The following is a 21783-nucleotide window of genomic DNA, read 5'->3' as shown; positions in this document are numbered from 1 at the left end:
CCGTGTCACCGCCCAGGTAGCGCACAGCCCGAAAAAGGGGGCCAGGAGCTGAGCTCAGGAGCTGTGCAAGCTCCAGGACAGAGTGGGCTGCCAGGACAGCCTCCACAGCGCAAAACGGGGTGGTGCTTACACAGCGTGCAAGGATGGCTGTCCCCACAGCATCGCCTGATCTATGGTGATTCCTTGCCTCAGGTGATTACTTGCTGCTCATCTGGCCACTCCCCTGCTGCATTGGACACATGGTCTAGAAATTAGGCAGTTGGGTCCAGGTGACTCGTGCCTGGGGCTACCCCATCTGGACAAGGCAGGTAGCAAATTGACTTCACAGCTCCCTGTTTCTAAAACTTCCCTAGGGGAAGCTTCAATATGGGCTCTGTAGCCATTTTCTCCATGTTTCAGACACTTATGGTAAGCACAGTTCAGAATTACTCTGGCTTCACCCTTCTCAGAGGGGTCTGAGGTTTGGGAAATCACCAGAACGTCTCCCTTCCTCCTCACCCCAAGCACTGGAACATGGTTGATGGCTCCACCTGCAAGACTGCATGCTCTCCCTGACAGACAGTGGGGAAGGGAGGAGGATGTGTAATTATGCCAGAGGACAAAGGATATAAGGCAGTAATTGAGAGTTGGAGCTTAAAATACAGGGCAACTCCTTGCATTGAGTTGTAAGATAAAAAATAGGGAGAAAGAGGCAGTTGGTGATGCAATGATGGAGATGCTGGCTAGATGGTGCTAGCACATACTCCTGTGCATTTGTCAAGGACTAATACAACATTATTACTGATTTTCCTTTAGACAGAGGTTTCGTTTCCATTGCAAAAACCTGAGAAACTACTGTTGGTTGATGGTACTGCTGACAGAGAACTGGTAGTCCCCAGTGAAATTCTCGTCCCTTTCAAAAACTAAGGGCTTCTGGAATATAGGAAGGATAATGCACTCTTTGCAGTGTGATGAATGATAAGCAGATGACTTACTCAATCCAGTACTCCCATGTTGGCTAAACATAACACAAAAAATGGTATCTGCCTCACATCATCCTTGAAATCACCCCTTCTTGCACAGCGCTGCAGGGACTTGTTCTTAATCCTCTGGACTATACTGGATTAAACTCTCCTGTTTGCACTAATAGAGCCAGCTCCAGTCACCAAGGCAACTGCAAGCTCCTCGACCCCTAAATGGAGCACATCTACATGGCAAGGTGAAGATCTTGGCCCAGGCACACCCAGTCCTATGATCCACACACTTTCCTTCTGTACATTGTGCTTTTAGTTTGACCTCTACCTGCTTTTGGATCTGCCCTTCAGAAGATCCAGGTCCAGGCAGGAGAGATCCTGTGCCTGCAGTGGTGGAAACCAAAGTGCTTCTGGGACACCAGCTGGTGCTTGACCCATCAGGCTGTGTAAGGTACACTAGGGTGATACTCAAACTCCAATGCTTGGGTTACATGCCCTCTAGCCCTCTTACTGAGTATCTGTGTGTGAACGACATAGATGGAGGTAAATTAGATCTTGGAAGTAGGCACAGACCTAAACTGAACTCCCTATGAAGCTACGCCTTACAGAGAGCCCAGTCACCACTAGAGGGAACAGAAGGCCACACTGAATGACAGAATTACAAGATCGCTCTGTAAAATAAATGTAGTCAACTGGAAAATACCAGCAGGCGTTCTCCATTAAAACTAGAAAAAATGAACCTGAAATACAGATACCTCCTAATCTGCTGGGAGGAGAAAGTGGAAACCAGAAATGGAGAGCAAGCAGGAATTTCAAACCTCTTTCTTCCAAGCTCCATCACCAACTCTTCCATATATAAGCAGTGGAATAGAAGTGACACCTTTATATCTAAATCTCCCTGAGGCAGCTTAGGAGGCCAGTGTCAGTGGAGAACTAGGCCAATGAAGGCTAATTAGTGTTGTGGAGGAGAACAATACTGCAGTGCCAACAGGTTCCCACCAAGATCTGGGCTCCCAAGAAGTTAGGCAAAGCTATAACCCGAGACAGTGTCCATCTAGGTGAGGAGAAGATATCACCTTTTCCACTCAGTAAAAAGATCCTACAAGCATCCCAAACCCTTTTCCATAACATACTGCATGTGGAAGCAGAACCGGCTGCTCTGCGGATGTGCAGCTCTGCAGCGGGCTGTGTTTTGTTGGTCCAGGCTTACCATGCACAACAATGGGAAAAAAAAACAGGCACCCAGCTGATGAGCTAGAAAGCAGAAGTAAAAGTTTGCCCAAGGCACTAGAAATAACCTCAACTTCAGCAGATGGTTATCCAGCACTGAGACGAACAGGAGCAAACGATGAGACCGAACAGCATAAATCCCTGCAAGCCCATGCCTGTCCTTAGCATAAGCAAGAAGAGGGCTTCACCAGCCTCTGCTGCTGACTGCTCCTTCAGGGTACTGGGGCACAGCAGGGCGCCTTCCTGGGACACTCCACACCAGCCCTCCTGCTGGCTGATGGCCAGTGTCCCAGAGGCTTAAATGGACTATGGGGGCAGAGCAGTCTTTTTCACTTGGTACTTCTCCCTAAAGGTCAAGGTTGGCTGGATAGGGCTGTGGGAAGAAACTGCACTCCTACTGTCTCTGCTGCCAATCATTTTAATGTATCTTTAAGTCTTGAGGGCTGTCCCTTTCCTGGGTGATGGATTTAGGCATCTTTATCCTTCAATCCACTGTGTCACACCAATTGCTCTGACTTTAACAGATTCACTCCTGATTTACCCTGCTAAAATCAAAAGGAGAGGTAGGCCTCTGTGTTATTGTCCCTAGGAATGAATGCTGAAAGTCTCTTTTGATCTGTGCAACAGCTACAAAGAAATCTGTGTTAGAAACTGGCCCATTACTGCCCTTTGTCCATGACTCATCTTGATCCTATTGTTGTTGTCAGTCAGTCATTAATGTAATTTTAATGTAATTCCTAAGAATTTTTTTTTTTTTTTTTTTTTTTTTAGTTTCTGGCTGCCAGCTTTAGTTCCACCTCCTTATTATGCACAAATTTTCCCCTAATTTCTGCAGGTGCTACCCTGTCTGGCACAGAGTGAACCTCTTCCCCTCGCTCACACAGGAGCATCTGGGCAGCCCCGGGCAGTGGGTATTGAACCCGCTAGTCATCCTCCAGTGAGTAACTGGGTGCAGAGGCCCCCACCTGAGAAGAAACAGCCCCAAAGCCAGCTAATGGGATGATGGTTCTTTTCTGAACCCTCTCCTCCCCTCGAAGAAGATGAAAGCCTTAGGTTAAGTGTGACTGTGGTCACTGTGGCTGTATGACACAGAAGTCAATGGAACAGCAGTATTGATCCAGTCCAGTCCCCGTGATGGCACTTTTCAGGTCTTGAGCTGCCTCTACTCTTCGCCCCAACCCTCAGGGCCAGTCCCACTACTTCTGTTGCCTGCCAAGCCCAGCTTAGTTCTGCGTTCAGCTCCTAGCTCACAGATTGACTCACACACACACACACGTTACCGACACCCGCACTCATGGCCTGTCTTTCCTACTCTCTCCTTGCCCTGAAATGCAAGTTGCCCACAGCCACTGGGCAGGCACAGATGTACAGAGGCTGACTCACTCCAAGGCTGCATGCTGCAGCCCACCCATGCCCCATGTTTCCGAGCAATCCTCCCAGGCCATCTTCACCTCAGAGGTCAGCTGTGAGTAAGAGCAATGTGTCAGACGAGAATGCAAAACTCCTTTGCCAGTGACAAGGAGGACTCGGGGTCTCGTTTGAGCTAACACTGCTGGTGAGACAGGCTGATGCCACACAGCACAGTACTGGGAACAACTCAGGAATCAGGGAAATGCCAACTTGCAATTTCAGGCTTTCCGTAAGGAGAGAATGACCATTTGCCTCTGTCTGGATCCCAGTTCAGCTCTGAAATTTGAACCCTGAAAAACCAGCATAGTTGGGTTTCTCCCTAGTCTTTTCTGAGAGGTGCTTCAGGACTTTTCCATGTTGCCCAGTGAAGAACATTGTTGCCTCATCCCATATAGCTGTAGAGTCTCTTATGAACTGTGTGGTTGTCATCCACTCTTGACTTGGTCACCACAGGTACACCATTTCTAAAATTAAATGTATTTTCACTACGAGAACAGATCCTTCTGTATAGAAACCTATTAGCAGCTCAGAAAAATTTGGTCCATTCAGACTTTCACCATTTCTAGAAGGTCAGGTTTTGTGATCCTTTGACCCAAAGTATGTCAACTGGGAGCTTGGACCTTTATTTCTGTGAGGCCAGGGATTATTTCAAGGGCACTTCATCCCATCAGAAACCAAAAGCACTGCATATACTCTGTGCACATAGGTCTTACCATCTCATTCAGGAAAACACTGTCTCTGTGGGATGACCATGAACGGACAAGACATCTGTGTGCATACAAAACCACCATATCTAGGCCTTAATTTTTCTGGAAATGTTTGGCTCCAAGTGCTATGCACATTAAGCAGTTCATCTTCCCTTCCCTCTGGTAGAAAATAGGCTGAATCAAGAGAAGAATTACAAATGGGACTTGAAAAAATGTGTAATTCTTCAGAACAATTTGGGCAACAGCATGATATAGTAACTGCGCATTTCACCAGTCTTACATGTGTTTGTATCTCACCATCTTCATGAGAAGTTTGCCACTGCCCTACAAACAAGAAATGGCTGAAGCATTTGAGGTATGAGAAGGCCAAAAGAAAAATGAACTGTCTCACAAGCCAGCTCTATAGTTGTTAAGCCAATTCTCTTTCCCTGAAGCCATTCTGATGCCAAGATGATATTGCCATACCTTTGGCAGGAAATCACACTCCAAGAAAGGAGGGGAAAACTGAAACAGTGAAACCACAATTCACCTTACAATAAAATATCCATCCTTACATAGGCAAGCCTGCAGGGATATGTGGAGCCTGTGCCTTGTCATACAGAGAGAAAATTGCCATATGTCCAAGGGCCTCACAGCAAAGGGGTCCATTTTAGCATCTGAACTGTATATGATCACTGATAGTCCCTAATTTTAAAGGTAAATATATATGGCATTTTATTAAATAAGTAACTGTTTGCAATCCTGTTACCTCATGAGCATATCTTTACTTACAATGAGATAAAAGTAGAGGTGGCTGTCTCTTTGAAGGCTCCAGTAAGAAGTGCTTCTGTTAGACAACTTTCCTCTTACTCTGATGTTACAAAAACAATGCTGCTGTGGGTTGCGTGATCACCATCAGTGGACCACAGCAAACTATGAGACAGCTCAAGCATTGCTGACCAGTGATTAAGCATTAACAGGAATCTGTCAAAAGTACAGCAAAAGAGGACATCAGAGAGCAAGGAAAAGAGCTGCAAAGCTCCAATCAGGCAGAGAAAATGTTACATCTACATAGCAAGGCCGTTCCCCTTCCCACTCTCAGCGGATCCTGCCACTTCTGCAAGAGTTCTCTTTGCAAACAGTCAATAGGGGTGAGGTTTAGACCAGGGGAAAAACAAACTTCTTGAGCATGAAAAGCGGAATGCAAAAGACAAAATCAGCCTGAATAGTCTAGCAATCCATTAACATAAGGTTACATGACCCATATTTTCCATGTTTCTAAAACACGTCCAAAGTAGCTAACATCTCGTATGTGGCGGGTATCCAGAGAAAGCCAAGCCAAAGCAAGACCGGGCAGTCCTCCAGCGGAGTGGTTTAGCTTCAAAAGCTGAAGTGCACTTAAAAACTTTAAGGGGGAACAAGAGGCCATCTTTAGATGCTGTTTCGCCAGCTGTACGTGGATTTCCAACCTGATGAGAAGTTCCTCTCTCCGGATTAATACTCCACGTCTGTGCTATAGTTTAGCACACCTGAATGGCCCTATCTAAGCAACTGGAATGGGTTTCATCGTTCTATGAATTAGCACAGCTGACATTGACATTTCTAATATACTCTCTGCTCTGTATCCAGGGCAAATTTCCCCCAGCACAGAAACACATCTACTTATTTAGCAGCAGTTCAGGGCTCGAAGTGAGGAGGAATGGTTTTACAAATGAATAGTTCTGGAGAAATTCTGAGTCAGGCGGAACATAACCAGCCTCCAGTAACAAAGTGCCACAGAAATGCAAGGATAAATAATCGTATGTTTAGAATAAGGCTGTGTCAGCCTCTACTATTGGGGAAAATAGCATAGCATGGAGCTCTTTTTTTGTCCCATCAAAAACTACAGTTTACACCAGCACCAGAACATCTAAGATAATGCTGCTTACAAAATGGTACTTGCATTGTAGCACTCACTGTATTGGCAGCGTCCCTTGCAAATCTCCCATCCACGTTCTTACTCCAGTCACTGATGTTTTTTTTGGGTAGAGGTAACCGGCACATGCTGTAACATCGGACCAGCTGGTAGGCAGCTTAGCAGAGTGGGGCTATTACTTTTTATGGCTGTTTTGCCTTGCCGTGTTCATACAGATAACTGGTGAGGTAAAACAAGTAAGAAGAAAAACAGGTCTTTAAAGAGTTTTCCTTCTGAGAATACTGAGATGAAAGACATGACTTCAGAGATCTTCTGATATCCTTAATGGAGAAAGAGGGGTAGAAGTCATTTTAGAGAAGATACATATAGCCAAGGAATTTCAGCCTCAGCAGTCTTCAGCATGCATGCTGCATTGAGGATAAAGGATAAGGGGCTATAAGGCTGCTCATATCAACCCAGCATACACAGGAGCACTATCCACATCACAAAACCAGTCATGACATAAAACTCTGCTCTGCTGACAGCAGTAGTGAAGGAAGCAAGAGCTGATTCAGCTTGAAGACTGAACTCCCACCTCTGTCTAGTGAATGTGAAGGAGTAGAAGAACTGGAAAAGACCAGAGGAGTGGAAAGGGGAAAAAAAAAATGTTCTTCTCATACTGAAGCTGGCAGACAGCTTCCTTGGTGTCCTTACATTGGCAAAAAGCCTGCCCTCCTCCTTAGCAGCTGCCTCTTGTTTCAATATATTAATATCAGAATAACAATACCAAGAGTGCCCATGTCAACAGAATTGCAGAATTTTGAGCTGACTCCTCTTACTTCACAGAGCACATTGCCCAGAGATTTTTGAAATAAACAGGTGCAGAAGTTTTTTTTTTTGTTTTTTTTTTTTAAGGGTTAAAAAACCAACCAACCAACCCCAACAAAACCCAAACCCTAAACATCTCCCTTTATTGAGCTATATCATATTTTATTGACTGTCTTTGTTGGAGCACACTGCAAGGCAAACACCGAAGATTTCATGAAGGATGCATTTCGATTGTTTCTATGTGGGAACAGCAGAAAGCAAATCTGTACACGTAATCTTTGTTTAAATACAGGCTGGGGAAAGATCACCCTCATCCTCACATAGTACTGCAGGTAGTCATACAACAGACACGGGAGTACATGCTCCAAATCTACACACATTTCAAGCTACAGAGCTTCTCAGAATGGCCTATTCATAAAGCAAAATACTTATGCCTATAACACAAAGTTAAATGCCACCACTATAATGGGCCACCAGAAAAATGCAGGAAAGATGAGAATTACTGCCAGCGTCCAAGGTCTCTGAAAGAGCTGGGAGTTTGCTATGTGAAATTCCTAGCTGTTAGCATGTAAAAGAGAAACAGGATTGGCAGTGTGTAAATGGATTGCCATATGTGCAAATGAAAGGAGTGGTTGGGGATCAGATCCAGATTCACAAATCTGGAAAACAAAAACACTTTCAGGCATAAGACATGCTGAAAGAGAGGATAAAATAGGGGCAAAATGGTAGAAGGAAAAGAAGATAGGAGGGAGATAGGATACAAAAGAAAGGAACGGCTAAAAATAGGGGAAGAGATGGTGACCTGCTTTTGTTATTGCCAATGTTACTATAAACTCTGTGCATGACTTTGATGACAAGTTAATTTTATTATGCTTTTCCTCAGTTTCCTGCAACTGTAAAATAGATATAATAACATTTCTCTACATCATAGGTATAAATGCCTCAAGTTCCTTAAATGGAAAGCAATGGCAAGCTATAAAATACTAAATACAGTGTTAAAAAACATCAGGCAGGCATAAAAGAGAAAAGCCAGCTCAGAAAATAATCACTGGTATCTGTGGAAAAATATCATTCAGGGTGCCATAAAAAGCTAAGTCATTCTTACAAAGAGACATGGCTGAGGAAAGCAGTGCTCTATCCTTATTATCATTACCCTTCTCAGCACAGCTTCCTATTGAAAGGACATTCAATATAAACAAATAAATGCTGATGTGATAGTGATAGTGACAGATGAAGGCAGATCAGGATCCCATTGTGTTAAGTACTGCAAACACCTAATGATCCTTACTCGAGAGTTGCTTATTTAGAGTGTAAGCAAGAGACAACAACAGATAGAGTATGCTGGTAAGAGATATACATACTGCAATGAAATCTTTTTTTTTCTAATTGCGTTTCATCTTGGTGAAATGATAAGTGATCCCATCATCCCAGCATCGTACTTTTGGGAATCTGGATCTGTCTGTTTGTATGAAGGCAGCCAGCAATTCTCTGCCACAGAGGGCAGAGACTGCATCAGACAATTCGCATAGCAGTAACTATATGCACATCATTTTCTCTGCAGTGGATGACAGGGAAGAAGGAATTTTTGGCAACACTCTCCAAATTTTTTTTTCTGTTCCCCACTGAATCTCTACTTAAATGAAGGGCACTTACAGGGTACATCATTTCCTTATTCCTGCAGCTCGGTCATTATTTTGTCTGCAGCGCTGCAGGGATCTTAGCATGCAGCTTTGGACTCTGCCAGTCAGTCCTGCCAGTATTTAAGGAAAGCAATGAAGCCAATGCAGCAAAAATGCTGATTGTACTATGGTCTGGGAGTAGTGCTATTCATATTCAACTCACGATGAAGCCTGTTACAACATCATAAATCCTCTGTAGCTGCAAGAGCGGGCTGAGGGAGAGAAGCCTGCTGTCTCTGCCTTTCTTGCACAGCCTATTCTTGTCACTGTATGTCACGCTCTCCTTCATCACCCTCCATCACTCCTGCACAGTTCAGGCAGATCCCAGGATCCAGGTTAGCAGGGTTATGAGTTAGCAAAGGCCTTTTTCCTCCATGACCCAAAAGCCACAAAAGCCAGGGAGTTTCCTGCTGTTGATCCACATGCTTGTGCTCTGAGTAAATTTGACATAAGAAATATGGAGTCCCCCATGGTGCCAATATTAACAATTTTCTGAGTACAACAGCACTTTAAGTGGGAACAGAGACAAGGCTCTTGGAAGAAATAAAAGCAGCTGTAAATGTCAAATTCATTTAATGTTGGGAAATCATATGTCTAGAGAGACAGGTTCATAATAGTTATAACTGCTGGGTAAGAAACATTTTTTCATTTTCTGCTGAATAGTTGTAAGCTTTTTTTTTTTTTCCATCTTGCTTCACAATGGACAAGATAGAGACTCTTGAGAGTTTTCCTGTGAAAAGACAGTAGGATGCACCAGACAAATAGTTAATAGCTAGTGAATATGGGCATTTGCTTGGGGTTGCAAGACACTCGTTGTCAAATCCATATTAAGAGACAGTAACTTAACAAATAAGCCTACAGCATCAGGCTAGAAAGGCCAAAAATGAGCAGAAAGACAAAAAGGAAGAGCCAAAGTAACTTTCTCAAGGATAAAAAACAGTCTAGCAGCAGAGCCAGCTTGAGCTGTGACCAAGCCCTGTGTGTCAGGATTTATCAGTCCAGGACTCCAGGATTTAGTAAACCAGCACCTTCCCTTGACCTGCTGATATGCTGAAGCTTATGTTTAAATATATGAAAATATTGCTGGAAGGAAGACATAAAAAGAGTTTCAAGCAATTAGCACAGTTCTTTTATTGGGTGCAAGGTTGCCAGGGCATTTGGAGAGTTGCAGCACTACTGAGCTAGGGACAATGACAGTTCCCCAGGCAATTGATCTAACACACTGCTGACATTAAAAACATAAAATCATGCACTCTTTTAAAATGCTGTTTTTTGCATGCTTCATATTTAACCAGGTGAGAGCTGGCAAATTAGCCTAACAGAGGCTGAGAAAAAGAGAATCTTTTACTCTCACTGCATGTGTATCATGCATCTGTATCTGTGCTGTCTAGTATTTTATGGGCAAAATGTACAGCTTTCTATATACCTCTTATAATGGGATAGTGATAAAGACAGCTACACAGCAGAGGAGTGTAGAAGTAGCAGAGTAGCAGGAGCTTGGATTCTGTTACCAAGTTCATCAGGTCACAAAGATATTACATTGCTATATGCTGTAACTTACACGTTCTGTTTATGGGTGGAAAAACTAGAGGTTGTGCATTCTCCGTCCTTGGAGGTTTTCAAGACTGGATAATGCTGTGAGCAGCCTGGTCTGACCTCTGCCGACCCTGATTTGAACAAGAGGTTGAAGCAGAGACCTCCAGAGGTGCCTTCCAATGCCAACTATCCTGTGCTCATCATGGCATGAGGATGAGGTGCTGCTGCTCACGGTTAGCAGAATGGCAGCTTCTGGCCATCACTCCCTTCAGCTAGTGGTGAAAATTTGTTGGCTCCTGAAGACAAACCCCTCCATTTCCTATGCTCCACCAGGAAGTGTCACTGGGGGTATGGCTACAGAGGCAGCTTAGCCTAGTGCTGCAAGAAATATCCACCCACATCTTTACTTAGCTTAAATCACGAGCTCCAGATCTAATGAGTGCTGACACTTTGCACTGAGCTGCATGGACATACGATTTAGCCAGGCATTCAGGTCGCAAGCAGAGATTTCTCTTAATCATGCCATATTCTCTTGTAGGCAGTCACATAATACAAGCACAAACTATTCTGCTACTGCTCCTCACGCCTGCTCTTCTAATGCCTCACCTTATGAACAACCTAAGCACATAACTTTGTTTTCTGATTTTTTTTTAGGGTTCTGCTGATTCTTTTTCACTCTTTCCATGGCTATCTTTACATTTGCTTGCAAGTATTTTCTCTTCATTTATCCAAATAAAGCAAATAATAATGCCAAGTTTATTCACTCTTAAGGCTATTCTTCCACAGAGAGACCCCCAGTGATCTCTGATGATGAGCATGGGCTGTAAATGCACTAAAATGAGAAGAAAAATGGGGAGTCTGCTGTCTTAATAAAGCTGTTGGAGCTCTCAATACAATAAAATAGCCTAGAGCATACAGCAAAGAAAAGATGCATTATTCTGTGGATGTAGTTGACAAGCCATCAGAATTTGCTGTGATTAGAAAAGCTAAAGACAGTAATAGCCATGTAGGCATTTTCCTCCTTGGTGAACGCAGTTATTGCTTGGATCTAGCACAGTGTCAGGCTTGGCAACAAAATGCAAGACAGCTCTTATAAAAACAGCCTGCCATGTGGATGGGCATAAGGCATGGTAAGCTGTGTGGTGTGTTGGTAAATTCTGCATGTTCAAAAGTTGAGAACAGGTTCAAGATCTACATGGCTCAAGCATGCAAAGACCAACTACTGTAATAACATTTCAGAGGCTCTCAGTCACCCTTGTTGTGGTGATGCGGAGGAACTGGGAACTGTTCTGCCCCAGTGCCACAAACAAGAGAAAGCAAACTAAGAAATAGGCAATTTCTAGCAATAGCTGTCATTGTAACTGTCTGTAACAACATGGGAGGAGGAAAGGACATCACAGATCAGAACTAACTATGGCAATGTGGAACTACTGCAAAAAGGGTATAACCTTATCCTTAACCTCTTTTTATCACCCTCGGAGTCAAAAACCAGTGCCTAAGAGCCACGGTGCAGAATAGGTCAAGCAAATATATTTTTGGTTTTACGTTAACTCTATCAGAACAGGATCTGAGACAGAACCGCATCAACTCCGTTTGTCACATGCACTGAAATAGTTCATCACCTAGCTGAATTGCGGGACTAACAGGATATCTTTGCTACCTGTCTGTTCTCCATTCATTTGAACAGATACAATGACCACAGAGACTGGGTTTCAGGTACTGTCGCACTCTCCATATTCTGATTTTTCATTTGAAATCTCAGATATTTCCTGGAGGAAGGCAACCTTCCTTTGAGCTGTCATTGTGATGTCACCTCTGCACAGCAGGTGAGCAGGAGCTGCTCATAATTAACCAGAGTAGCAGCAAGAATGACCTCCCGCCACCCTCTGCTCAGAAGATAACTCAGCAAGATTTGTCAATGCCATGTAACGAGGGCCTTGACAACAGCAGTTGCCAGTCGTGCTTGGAGAAAGGCTATAATCCTTTACGAAAGTGAGGAACTTGTAGCATGAATAGGCATATATGACCTAGCTTTAATCCACCTGGTTGAGGTATCCTCAGGAGCAAAGACAGAACTGCCACAAAGAGAGAGCTGCCACATAAATGGGCAGGGACCCAGGTGGTTTTGTACGGCCCAAACTGAAGTCCGTGCTACTACTTATGTGCTGCTATAGCTTAAGGTAGCTCAGGTAGCTCTCCATGTAGCTCTTCATGTGCTGTCATTGTTTTCCCAATTCCAGCTGAGATATTGCCTCAGTTCTACACGGAGAGGAAGCACAAATAAAAAAAAAATAGTATTGGGAGGTGAAAATCCTCAGATCACCTTTCTCCTTTCACACACAGTGCAACCTCTGCTAGGAGACCAAAGCAGCACCTTACTTGTGGATCTCAGGCTGGAAATCCACGTGCCAGTATAATTTCTGGGCCTGTCTTACCATCCTTTGACAAAGTTAAAAATTATCCAGACTGGAAGATAAACCCGTGAAGGCTGGCTCAAAAATGTTCTGCTTAACCTTTGCAGAAGCCGTAGTTCTGCAATGCTCCTACTTTTCTTACGCCTTCTTCCCATGGAGCCCCAAAACCACTTTGCACCCAAACCCAACACAGCCAATTCATTTCTGCCTTCTTCATTCACTAAATGTCCCCCCAGCTTCCCAGTGAAGGGGGCAGTCCAACTCAGTGGAAGACCCCCTGCCAGCTTCAGTAGGCTTTCAGTTCTACCTGCAGCAAGAAGGGTTGTCCTGTATAAAAAGTGAACAGCACCCAGTACAAACCAGAGCCAGACTTTGAGGGATTGCTGAACACTGAAACCCCAAATACAGGCCAGAATTTGGGCCATCTTCCAGACTAAGCACAGCCTAACATGGAGATTTGATTCTGACTTCTTACTGGTATTTCAGGAGTTGCCTGAAGTGCCATCAGGCTCAACATACTCATATTTCACACTTGCCCGGAGCCACACAACATGCCCACAGCAGAAGTGGGGTGCCAAGTCCAGCTGCCCAGACACTCCCTTGCCTTGCCCAAGGCAGCTGACCAAGACGAGGGGGCAGCATGTGTCCCTCATGCAAGTGCTTTCCCTGCCACTGCTGCTGAGCCAGTTGGGTGATGGCAGAGTTTGGGGGAAAGCTTCTGCCTCATAACTACACTCACGGTGTGTCATTTCTTCATAGGAATGATTTGGGCCAAACTGCCTGGCAGAGGTAAAAAAAGCACAGGGCTACTGAAGGTGGGTGAGGCAAAGCTCCGTCCTACACCAGGGAGCAGTTTTCATCCTTCTCTCCACCTTTGACACAGCACCAGGTAGAATGGTACAAAATATCCACATTCCCAAATGCCACAAAACTTCTTACTATTTGGCCTAAAATACCGAGTGGCATCGCCATAATAGATGCCAGCTTGCAGGACCAGAAAGACGCATGGATGCTCTGAAAGTGAGACATGTACGTAAGGAGACCTGGGCACCTCCAAGGTGCTCGCATAAGGAGCTGCCCAGGGCAGAGGGGATGGAAGAGAGAGACGCACGCAGACTGAGCAGCAGGGCCTCTTCTGAGACTGGGCAGATGGAGCTCATTTGGCACAGCCATGGAAAGCCACGTTTATCGTCCACCCACACAGACTCTGGGACTGTCGGCTTGATCGCTTTCATTAGCAGCCTCACTTCTCAGAGCCAGCGAAGAGGGACGGCGTGTGGAGAGGAAGGAGGGTGAAACAGCACTGAGAGGACACAAGGAGAAGAAAGCAGGGTGAGACAAGGGCGCTGGATTACAACAACAGGAGCATGGGACTGTCTCAGCACATTTGCTGAGGAGCTACTTCTGGGGCAGGACAAAGCAGGCGGCTGTTTATCAGCAAACAGCTATTTATGACCATAGCTGAAGAAGGATCTGCCCGCAGCACGAGGGTTAATTTTAAGTTGGCAGAGAGCTTCTCAGACATTTTTACTTCCACCATCAAATCTCTGGGGCTGGCAGTTGCTAATTACAATAATGTGAGGTGACAGTCACATGACATGTGGTGGATGGCTGAGCTGGGCTGAAAATCCAGAAGGTCACGATGAATTGCAGTGACAGGATTCAGAAACCCCTTCCCCACATTTTCTCTCCCACCCTCCCTGCTTCTGCTTCTTCCCCCCACCATCTGCAGTATCTGCAGTACCACAAAAGCAGACAAAGTAAAAAAAAAAAAAAAAAAAAAAAAAAAAAAAAAAAAAAAAGAGAGAGAGAGATCATTCTAGTAACTAGAATGCAAACAGAAGGAGGGCACCAGGAGCTGTGTTTCAATGGACATGCTGTCACTCCAGCTATCAAGATTCCCAAACCATATGGCCAAAATAGACTGTCTAAGCATCTCTCATCATTTTCCACATAACATGGACTGGGAGACAATACCCTGCTTTAGTGAATGTTAAAGTGGTATCATTCTGAACTCTTTAAGATTTTATTTTGACAAAAAGAAGTCTGCAGAGAGAGGGCACAAAACCGGTATAAAACACATGAGCTCTGAGTGTTCCCACTCAGCATTCGCATTGCACTGGCGTAAATGACTGCCCAGAGATACGGTCCTTTGCATCATTGTAAAACTGAGACTCTCCTAAGTCACACTCTCACCCCTTCCCCCCCTTATCTAGCACGGAGAAAAACGGTTTTGGCTCGGTCCCATTCCCATGACCAGTAAGCGAATTATAGCTACTGCCTTTCTCACATCAAAGATCAATCCAGCCCTGACCTTAGACTTACCCCGTGGGCCTGTCCAGAGCTATTATGAGTGATTAGTTCAGAATTTCCCCTGCAGCATTTCACAGAGACGTTATGATCTGCAGGTCATGGTATGTGCTAGAGAAAGCTATGTGAAAGCTTTCTAATGATATCAAAATTATGTGAAGGAGAAACCTGCTCACCATCCACAACATCTCCGTTCCATGACACGGATCACAGCTGAGTGACCTCGCAATGCCATTCAGTCAGACGGCTACTGTCACACCGCTGGAAAACAGGGGCCCATATTCAGTCCACAGATATTGAAAGTGCTGTAGCTGGCTGCTGAGGCCTTCTTTAAAACGTTTCTCATGGATTATACTGCAAGAAAAGGTAACTGAGCCATCGATGGAAACAGGCTTTGTGTGAGATTTACAAAACAAAGGAAATAGGACTTTTTGATCTATTCTCATGTTATGAAAAATAGCTCAGAAATACTTTGATTGCTTTTTCTAACTTGTTCTGCATTATAATTAAAGGTTGGACTAAATGACCTTAGAGGTCTCTTCCAACCTGAAATATTCTGTGATAACTTTGAATGATTCTATGATAATTTAAGATTTTTCCTACCTATATTATCACAACAGATTTCAAGAATCAGCTGAAGTTACACATTTTGAGGGCAAACTTAAAACAAATTCGGAGAGGGAGAGGGTCATTTTTCATAGATCTATTCAAAACTCCACATGCGTTACGTTCAGTACCAATTTTATTCAAATGTCCAACAAGCCCACTGCAGAAGAAGCATCTTTCTGAGGGATAATCATAAAAAGTTCTAGAACATTTCTGCCTTCAATGATCTGGTGATGACTGCTCTTCCAAGAAAGCTCTCTCCAGATATTTAAAGAATCACCAAATTTTAGATAGCACAGAAGTAGCCAAGCTGGAATTTTGCCCACAGAGCAGACATAAATGACTATATGAAAAATAGATGAGGAGATCTTTGATGAAAAGGGGGATTCAGTTACTCAGCTCATGTATAAGAAGGTCCTAGAAAAATATTGCCTGCTAATTCTGTGAAGAGGTTCGGCACTGACTCAGACCGAAGCATCTGGCTCTCTCCTGAATCAATGCCACCGTTTCCTGAAGCTTTAAGGATTTTTTCTCTTCTTTTGGCAGCTTCACCTTCAGACACTGCACCCTACCTGACTCAGTTTAATATGGGATTGTAGCTGGAGACCTGTTATGGATTTTAGGCATACATGCTAAAATAAATAGTGATAACTACAGCAGCAGCAACAGCAATAAGAAAAGACCTTTTTTAGCAAAGAATACTAGGAAAAAACACCTATCTTTTAGCAGTGACATGTAATTAGAAAAATACTGTGCCCTGTCCTGACATTTGAAATTGTAATTGCAAACACTCATCAAACTGGCTTTTCCTCATTGTAATGATCCTGAAGAGTCACTGTAATTGCAACAGCTCTGTAATTTGCAACAACTTTAGGGAGTGAATTTATTAGCACAAATGGTAGGAGTTGCAGGAACTTTTACTTTGACTATAGGGCTACTTTTACAGCCTGATGTGTGGAGTGGAGAGGAGCAGTTATATCACTGTGCTGACAAAAGCCTGTACTTCTTTGCTATTAGTGGAGCTGAAGAAATAATGCCTCATTTTCTTTCATAAACTGTTCATGACTTCTTACTACATGTATATAATTGTCAAGATACATGGTTCTTCATGCCCAAATCTGAGAAATGGCTGTATCAGAACGGGGCCAAGTGCCCCCTAGTAAATCTATTTAAAATTATTTCAGGGGTGAGGTCTGTGGAAGTCAGTAATGACAGCGACAGGTTCCTGGATTACTTAACTGAACATCAGAATATTGTGTGTGGACATCCTATGATGCCTGCACAAACCCTGCAAGATGATAAGCATGCATCCCCTTGCACAATTTCACTCTTTTCCCTATCCTGCTCAAAGCTTGTACCTAGTCTGGGGGGTAATTTGATCAATCTATGAGACAGTTGTTCACTGATTACTTGAAAACTGTTTCCAAAATATTAATTTCAGCACTGCAGATGTAAAAGATTTATCATAGCATCCAGACAGTTTCTTAGACCACGAAAGCTTGCTTCAATTAGTTCTTTACTAATGTTTATGAGTGCAGTTTCCTTATCCTTTTCTCAGAGACTCTATGACCTGAGGTTTGAATTTCCTATTTCCTACAAAACCCATGATTTAATACCATATATTCAGGGAGAAACCTATTACAAAATAATCCAAAAGGCTAATGATAACCTTGCATAAACAGCACTGCAGGAAGAGCTTTCTTTCTCCACAGCAACATTTCAGGCGCTGTCATATCAGAATTTTCTACAGCTACTTTCAAAGAGGAAACGGCTCTGCAGTGTCCTCTAGTATCCCAGGATCTTAAGCAGTACCTTCCCTTTTACAAAGAAAGAGCAATACAAAGCAGAAGCTGAAGCCATGTCTCCATAGGGAAGTGACAGGAAGAAGGGGGTGGGAAAAGGTGTGCTTTCCCACGACTGGAGGCTAATGTTAATGGTTTAAATTAGGGAATTTAAAATCTGTTTCCTACCCTGAGGTGCTGTCTGACATTGGGCAGACCACTGGACCTACTGTGTAACATAAGGAGTTTTTTTTAAACATTTCCTACTTTTCAAGAACATGAATGAACTCAATCAAAGTACTTTGAAAACGTCAACTGAAAGACACTAGGAAAAAATACCATTAACAGTAGGAAGTCTTGGCAAATGAATGAGCTCTAGCCTTCGCCATACACATTACTCTGAAAGAAGGCAATAACGTTGAGCTAAAAAGTTGACAAGGATGTATCTTTGTCCTTTGTCAGCTTGATCCTTCTCAATACTACCAAGGCTTCTGTAACCTCACTTCAAAAACGTAACAAGGCACCCCAAATCCTCACGCCTTTATGAAAATTGACAATGCACAAAGCTTATAAGAGGAAATGTCACACTGCAAAGATGATTTGGAAAAGTAATCAGCAATTGAGTTCAATTTACAGCTTTCAGATCGTGTAGCCTCCCTGACTCATCCAAGCCACTCTGCTTTATCGGAACTGCCAGTATCACTCTGAGACAATGTATAATAAAATATGGAAAAAGTGTTTGAAATGTGTGACCTCACTGATGCAATGACATGAAAAACACTTTCTTCTCACTGTAAAATATAATGATGTGGTTGCATTAGCTTGGAATCAGACCATATATTGCTGCTGCTACTGCCACTACTTCAGCCCTACCATTTCATGTCCAGTGGACTTCACGGTTCAGAGCACGCACATCCAGCCTCCTTCCCCAGTATGAAATGCAAGCTTCACTTCTGGCTACAGTCCTGAGTTATATGGGATGGAATCACTCTTGCGCATCATAAAGATGAAATATTGTGAGACAACACCCTTATATGCCCCTTCTGCTCTCAGAGAGGGGCAAAAAATGGGTGTCCATGAGTTACTCCTTTGCAGATGGAGGAACATCAAATTATGACTCGCCAAATAATAAATAAAGCTTTTCTATTCTTTCCTCTGTTTTAGTATAGATCCTGGATGCTAAAATAACCCCCCTTAAGCTGGTTACTGTTATTCATTTGAATAACACTACTGCATTTATGATTTTAGTTCCAAGTACTGCAGTCTTTCTGCATTTCATGGCTGTAACATGGCATGGTGAGAGGATACTGCAGCATTTCCCCTAATGGCTTCAAAGCGCTACTAATGCCTGCAGTGCTAGGCAGTGCTGCATACAGTATCTGCAGCAGGAGAGAAACAGAATAACTCGGGTTGGAAGGGCCATCTCTCTTAAGGTTTCTAGCCCAAACTGTGCTCACAGCAGAGCGAACTTCAAAGCTGGGCCAGGGAGGAAGGATAAACAATAATCACTTTCATCTGCAACTCCTGGGCAAGACAGAAAGTAAACACTTGTTTACACAGATTAAATGCAGCATTTCTAGGAACTGCTAAAGAAGAAAATCACCAGGCAGTATAGATTTCATAGCAAGGAACTGATAACAAAATGTCGGCCTTAGCACCTCATATTGCTACTTCACTGACATTTTCTGTTTTTCTAAAAATCAAATGTGCAAGCCAGGCAGCTGCCTTTTTTTAAAAGTCAAATTAAAGGTTAGGTCATTTCAGAGGGAGGCAGATTTCTAATCATCCTTGAGTTATTCTCCCAATGCGAACTCCAGCTGAAGCCACCCAAAGTCAATGCTGCAAACTAGTTTGCAGCTCTTCCAAAGTCTGTTTCAAACCACTAGCCACTGGCCCTTCAACTGCTATGCTCAACTCACTGGTCAGAACAGAATAAGGCATAATGGTTAGCGTGCCAGTGAGTCAATGGAAACATGTCTAAGATTGCAACTCTCAGCACTGGCAACATCAGTGGAATTATCTGGGTTGGAGCAATGGTGTGAAAATTTAACAAAACAAGCCCCATGTAGCCTCAGCTTTGCTCCATGAACCAAGCAGCTGAATGAACATTACTCAGAATGAAAACTTGTGTACGTACACTAGTCTTTTTTTTTAACCCCCAACAGGAGTTTTCAAATCGCAGCTCCTCCCACTCCCCAAATACCACCCTTTTCTAAGGTGACTAAAAACCATCATGTCCCTCCTGTAAGAAATTCTGCTCTCTCTTGTTTTTATTCAGTATCAGAATGAAGCATGAAATTATTCAAAGCTCCCAGCAAGCACTGGAGTCAAAAATACAAAACTGGGGATTTTCAGGTAGTCCCCACTCAGGACATGTCTGCACTGCCACAACTGCTACAGGACAGTTGTAGCTCTCCATCCCTCACTGTCTTCCCTTCACACCTCTTTTCTCCATCCAAACTACTTCCTGATCTCGGTGCAGCATGGAGGTGCCTCCCCATCCACTAACAGGGTTTGGGCAGGGTAGACCTTATGCAGGAACAGTGTCAACAGACACCTTGAAGCTTCAGATGCATGTCAACTGTAGGCAAAGGAAGACTGTCCCCTACTCTCCATAGAGGCCTCCTTACACTCCCCTCTTGCCCCTGACTTTGTGTGGGTTATCTGAGGACTTCTTTCCAAAGAATGGTGCTTAGAAAGGGTTATGTGAGGTGATGATCATATATATGATAATGTGGCACTTCCTGCTCAAATGACTTCCAGAATGCCTCTCGGGCACAGAGAGCAGTGTGCAGTACTCCCAGATGTTGACTACGTGTCTAAGGATATAAGAGGGGAAAAAATGTACACAATTGAGTTAGCTGGAAAACTTACGTGAGACTGGGCAGTTCAAGTTTGCACTCTGATGCTCATGGGAACAGTATGTTTCTTCAGTCTTCAATTTCCTCTTTCTTTAGACTTTGGCTACCTGTGTCCCCTACTATTACCTAAGACCTTGAGCAGGGCAGCTCCAAGGAAAGGACTGTCTGTATTTCCCCCTTCCCCAAGCCTCTGCTACTGCTTCAGCTGGAGCTGAGGTACTGAGCTAGATCACCAGTTTTGGGTTGCCCGGTTTATGTGGATCCACACTGGCTGTCAGCATGGACAACCTAGCTATTGTCGTACTGTGCTCTGGGCAAAGAGCTCAAGCCCTACTTACAGTTATGTCAAACAAGGCTTTGCTGGAAAAAAAAAAAAAAAAGCCACTAGCTAAAGGCACACAAGCACCTGGCTAAAGAGGTTGAAGGGCTAAAGGCATCTTTTGAGATCTGGAGCTGGTTGGTAAAGGTGTCCATCTCCTGGGATGCCTATGCTCCTTCAAAGCAATGACCAAGCATCGTGGGTTTGGAAATGCCTAGACAAGAGATACAACTTGGAACAAATCAACTCAGTTACACATTACAGATCTTCTTTCCAAGAGGATCAGTAACAGAATGAAAGCTCACATGGAATTGTTTTGTTCATGGCCCAAATGGGGAAGAGGGGTAGTGAAAAGGGTGGAAGAGAAATTTGCAGCAAGAAACAGTCTCTGGATCCTTCAGAATTATTTCACTGGAAGAAACAGGATCTGAATCTGGAGCCATTCCAATGGTCATACTTTTCAATAGTAACACAGTAATGGCAGCATATGCATATGCAGAGTATGTTAGGTTGACTTTGGACTGTCTTACTTTCTAAAATGTCCTCAAGTCTCATAGCTTTCTATGAGTTAAGCACACAGCTAAATAAAGCACACCATTCCATGCTCTCCTGAGTAGGGTGGTTTCCTGATAAAGAAATTGTCTGAGAATATGGCATACAAACACATTTCCAAGTGGCAAGGCAAGGTTTGAATTTGCAGCACAGCAGTTCCTCAGATGTAGCTTCTTGTTTCTAGCCCATGATAAATGTGAGGTAGCTTAAAAGGTCTTGCTCGAAGATTTCAATAGGCTGTAGTGACACGTGAAGTTTATCTCAATGTAACTTCCTTATGTGCTTTATCTTCACATTAAAATACCCGCCAAGTTTTACAATGCTCACACGCAGTCACAGCAAAATCAGCTCTGCATGGAAGCCTATGCCCTGCTTCGCAGCGTGGGCTGTTTCCATGCCAAGCCAAATTCTCAGTCATTCGGGCTCCACCTCCCCTCCAACCAAACCAAACCAAAATGTCTAAAGGATTTTTTACAACAGGAGCAGTGAGTTCCTCCACCCTGCCCTATTCCCCTCTTTCTAGGAACTGGCAGGATCCCTTCACACATAGTTAAGGGAAAGAGGGAGGGGGGTAGACATGATCACATTTTGTAGGATGTTACTAATGATGGAAAACAGCTACTTCAAATAGAGCTTTAATTTCAAATAAAGTAGTTTTCAAACTTAACTGCTGTCTTGAAGATAAAAGTGGGATGTCTGTGACAGCTGTACTACAACGTGCATC

The 21783-nt window shown here is 43.6% G+C and overlaps 2 long non-coding RNA genes across 2 annotated transcripts in view; both read right to left on the bottom strand.

The window, feature by feature from the left end:
- The window catches only part of LOC136789689 (uncharacterized), a 35132-nt gene extending 15217 nt beyond the window's left edge, over window positions 1-19915 (bottom strand). Inside the window, exon 1 of the long non-coding RNA XR_010828604.1 lies at window positions 18201-19915. This is a non-coding gene — a long non-coding RNA (uncharacterized lncRNA). The remainder of the gene's footprint in view (window positions 1-18200) is intronic.
- Window positions 1-21783, bottom strand: part of LOC136789688 (uncharacterized) — a 291948-nt gene that overhangs the window by 96482 nt on the left and 173683 nt on the right. The window lies entirely within an intron of this gene.

This window comes from Anser cygnoides, chromosome 1, assembly GCF_040182565.1.
Source record: "Anser cygnoides isolate HZ-2024a breed goose chromosome 1, Taihu_goose_T2T_genome, whole genome shotgun sequence".
Classification (NCBI taxonomy): Eukaryota; Metazoa; Chordata; class Aves; order Anseriformes; family Anatidae; genus Anser; species Anser cygnoides.
This window is presented reverse-complemented; position numbering and strand designations above follow the sequence as displayed.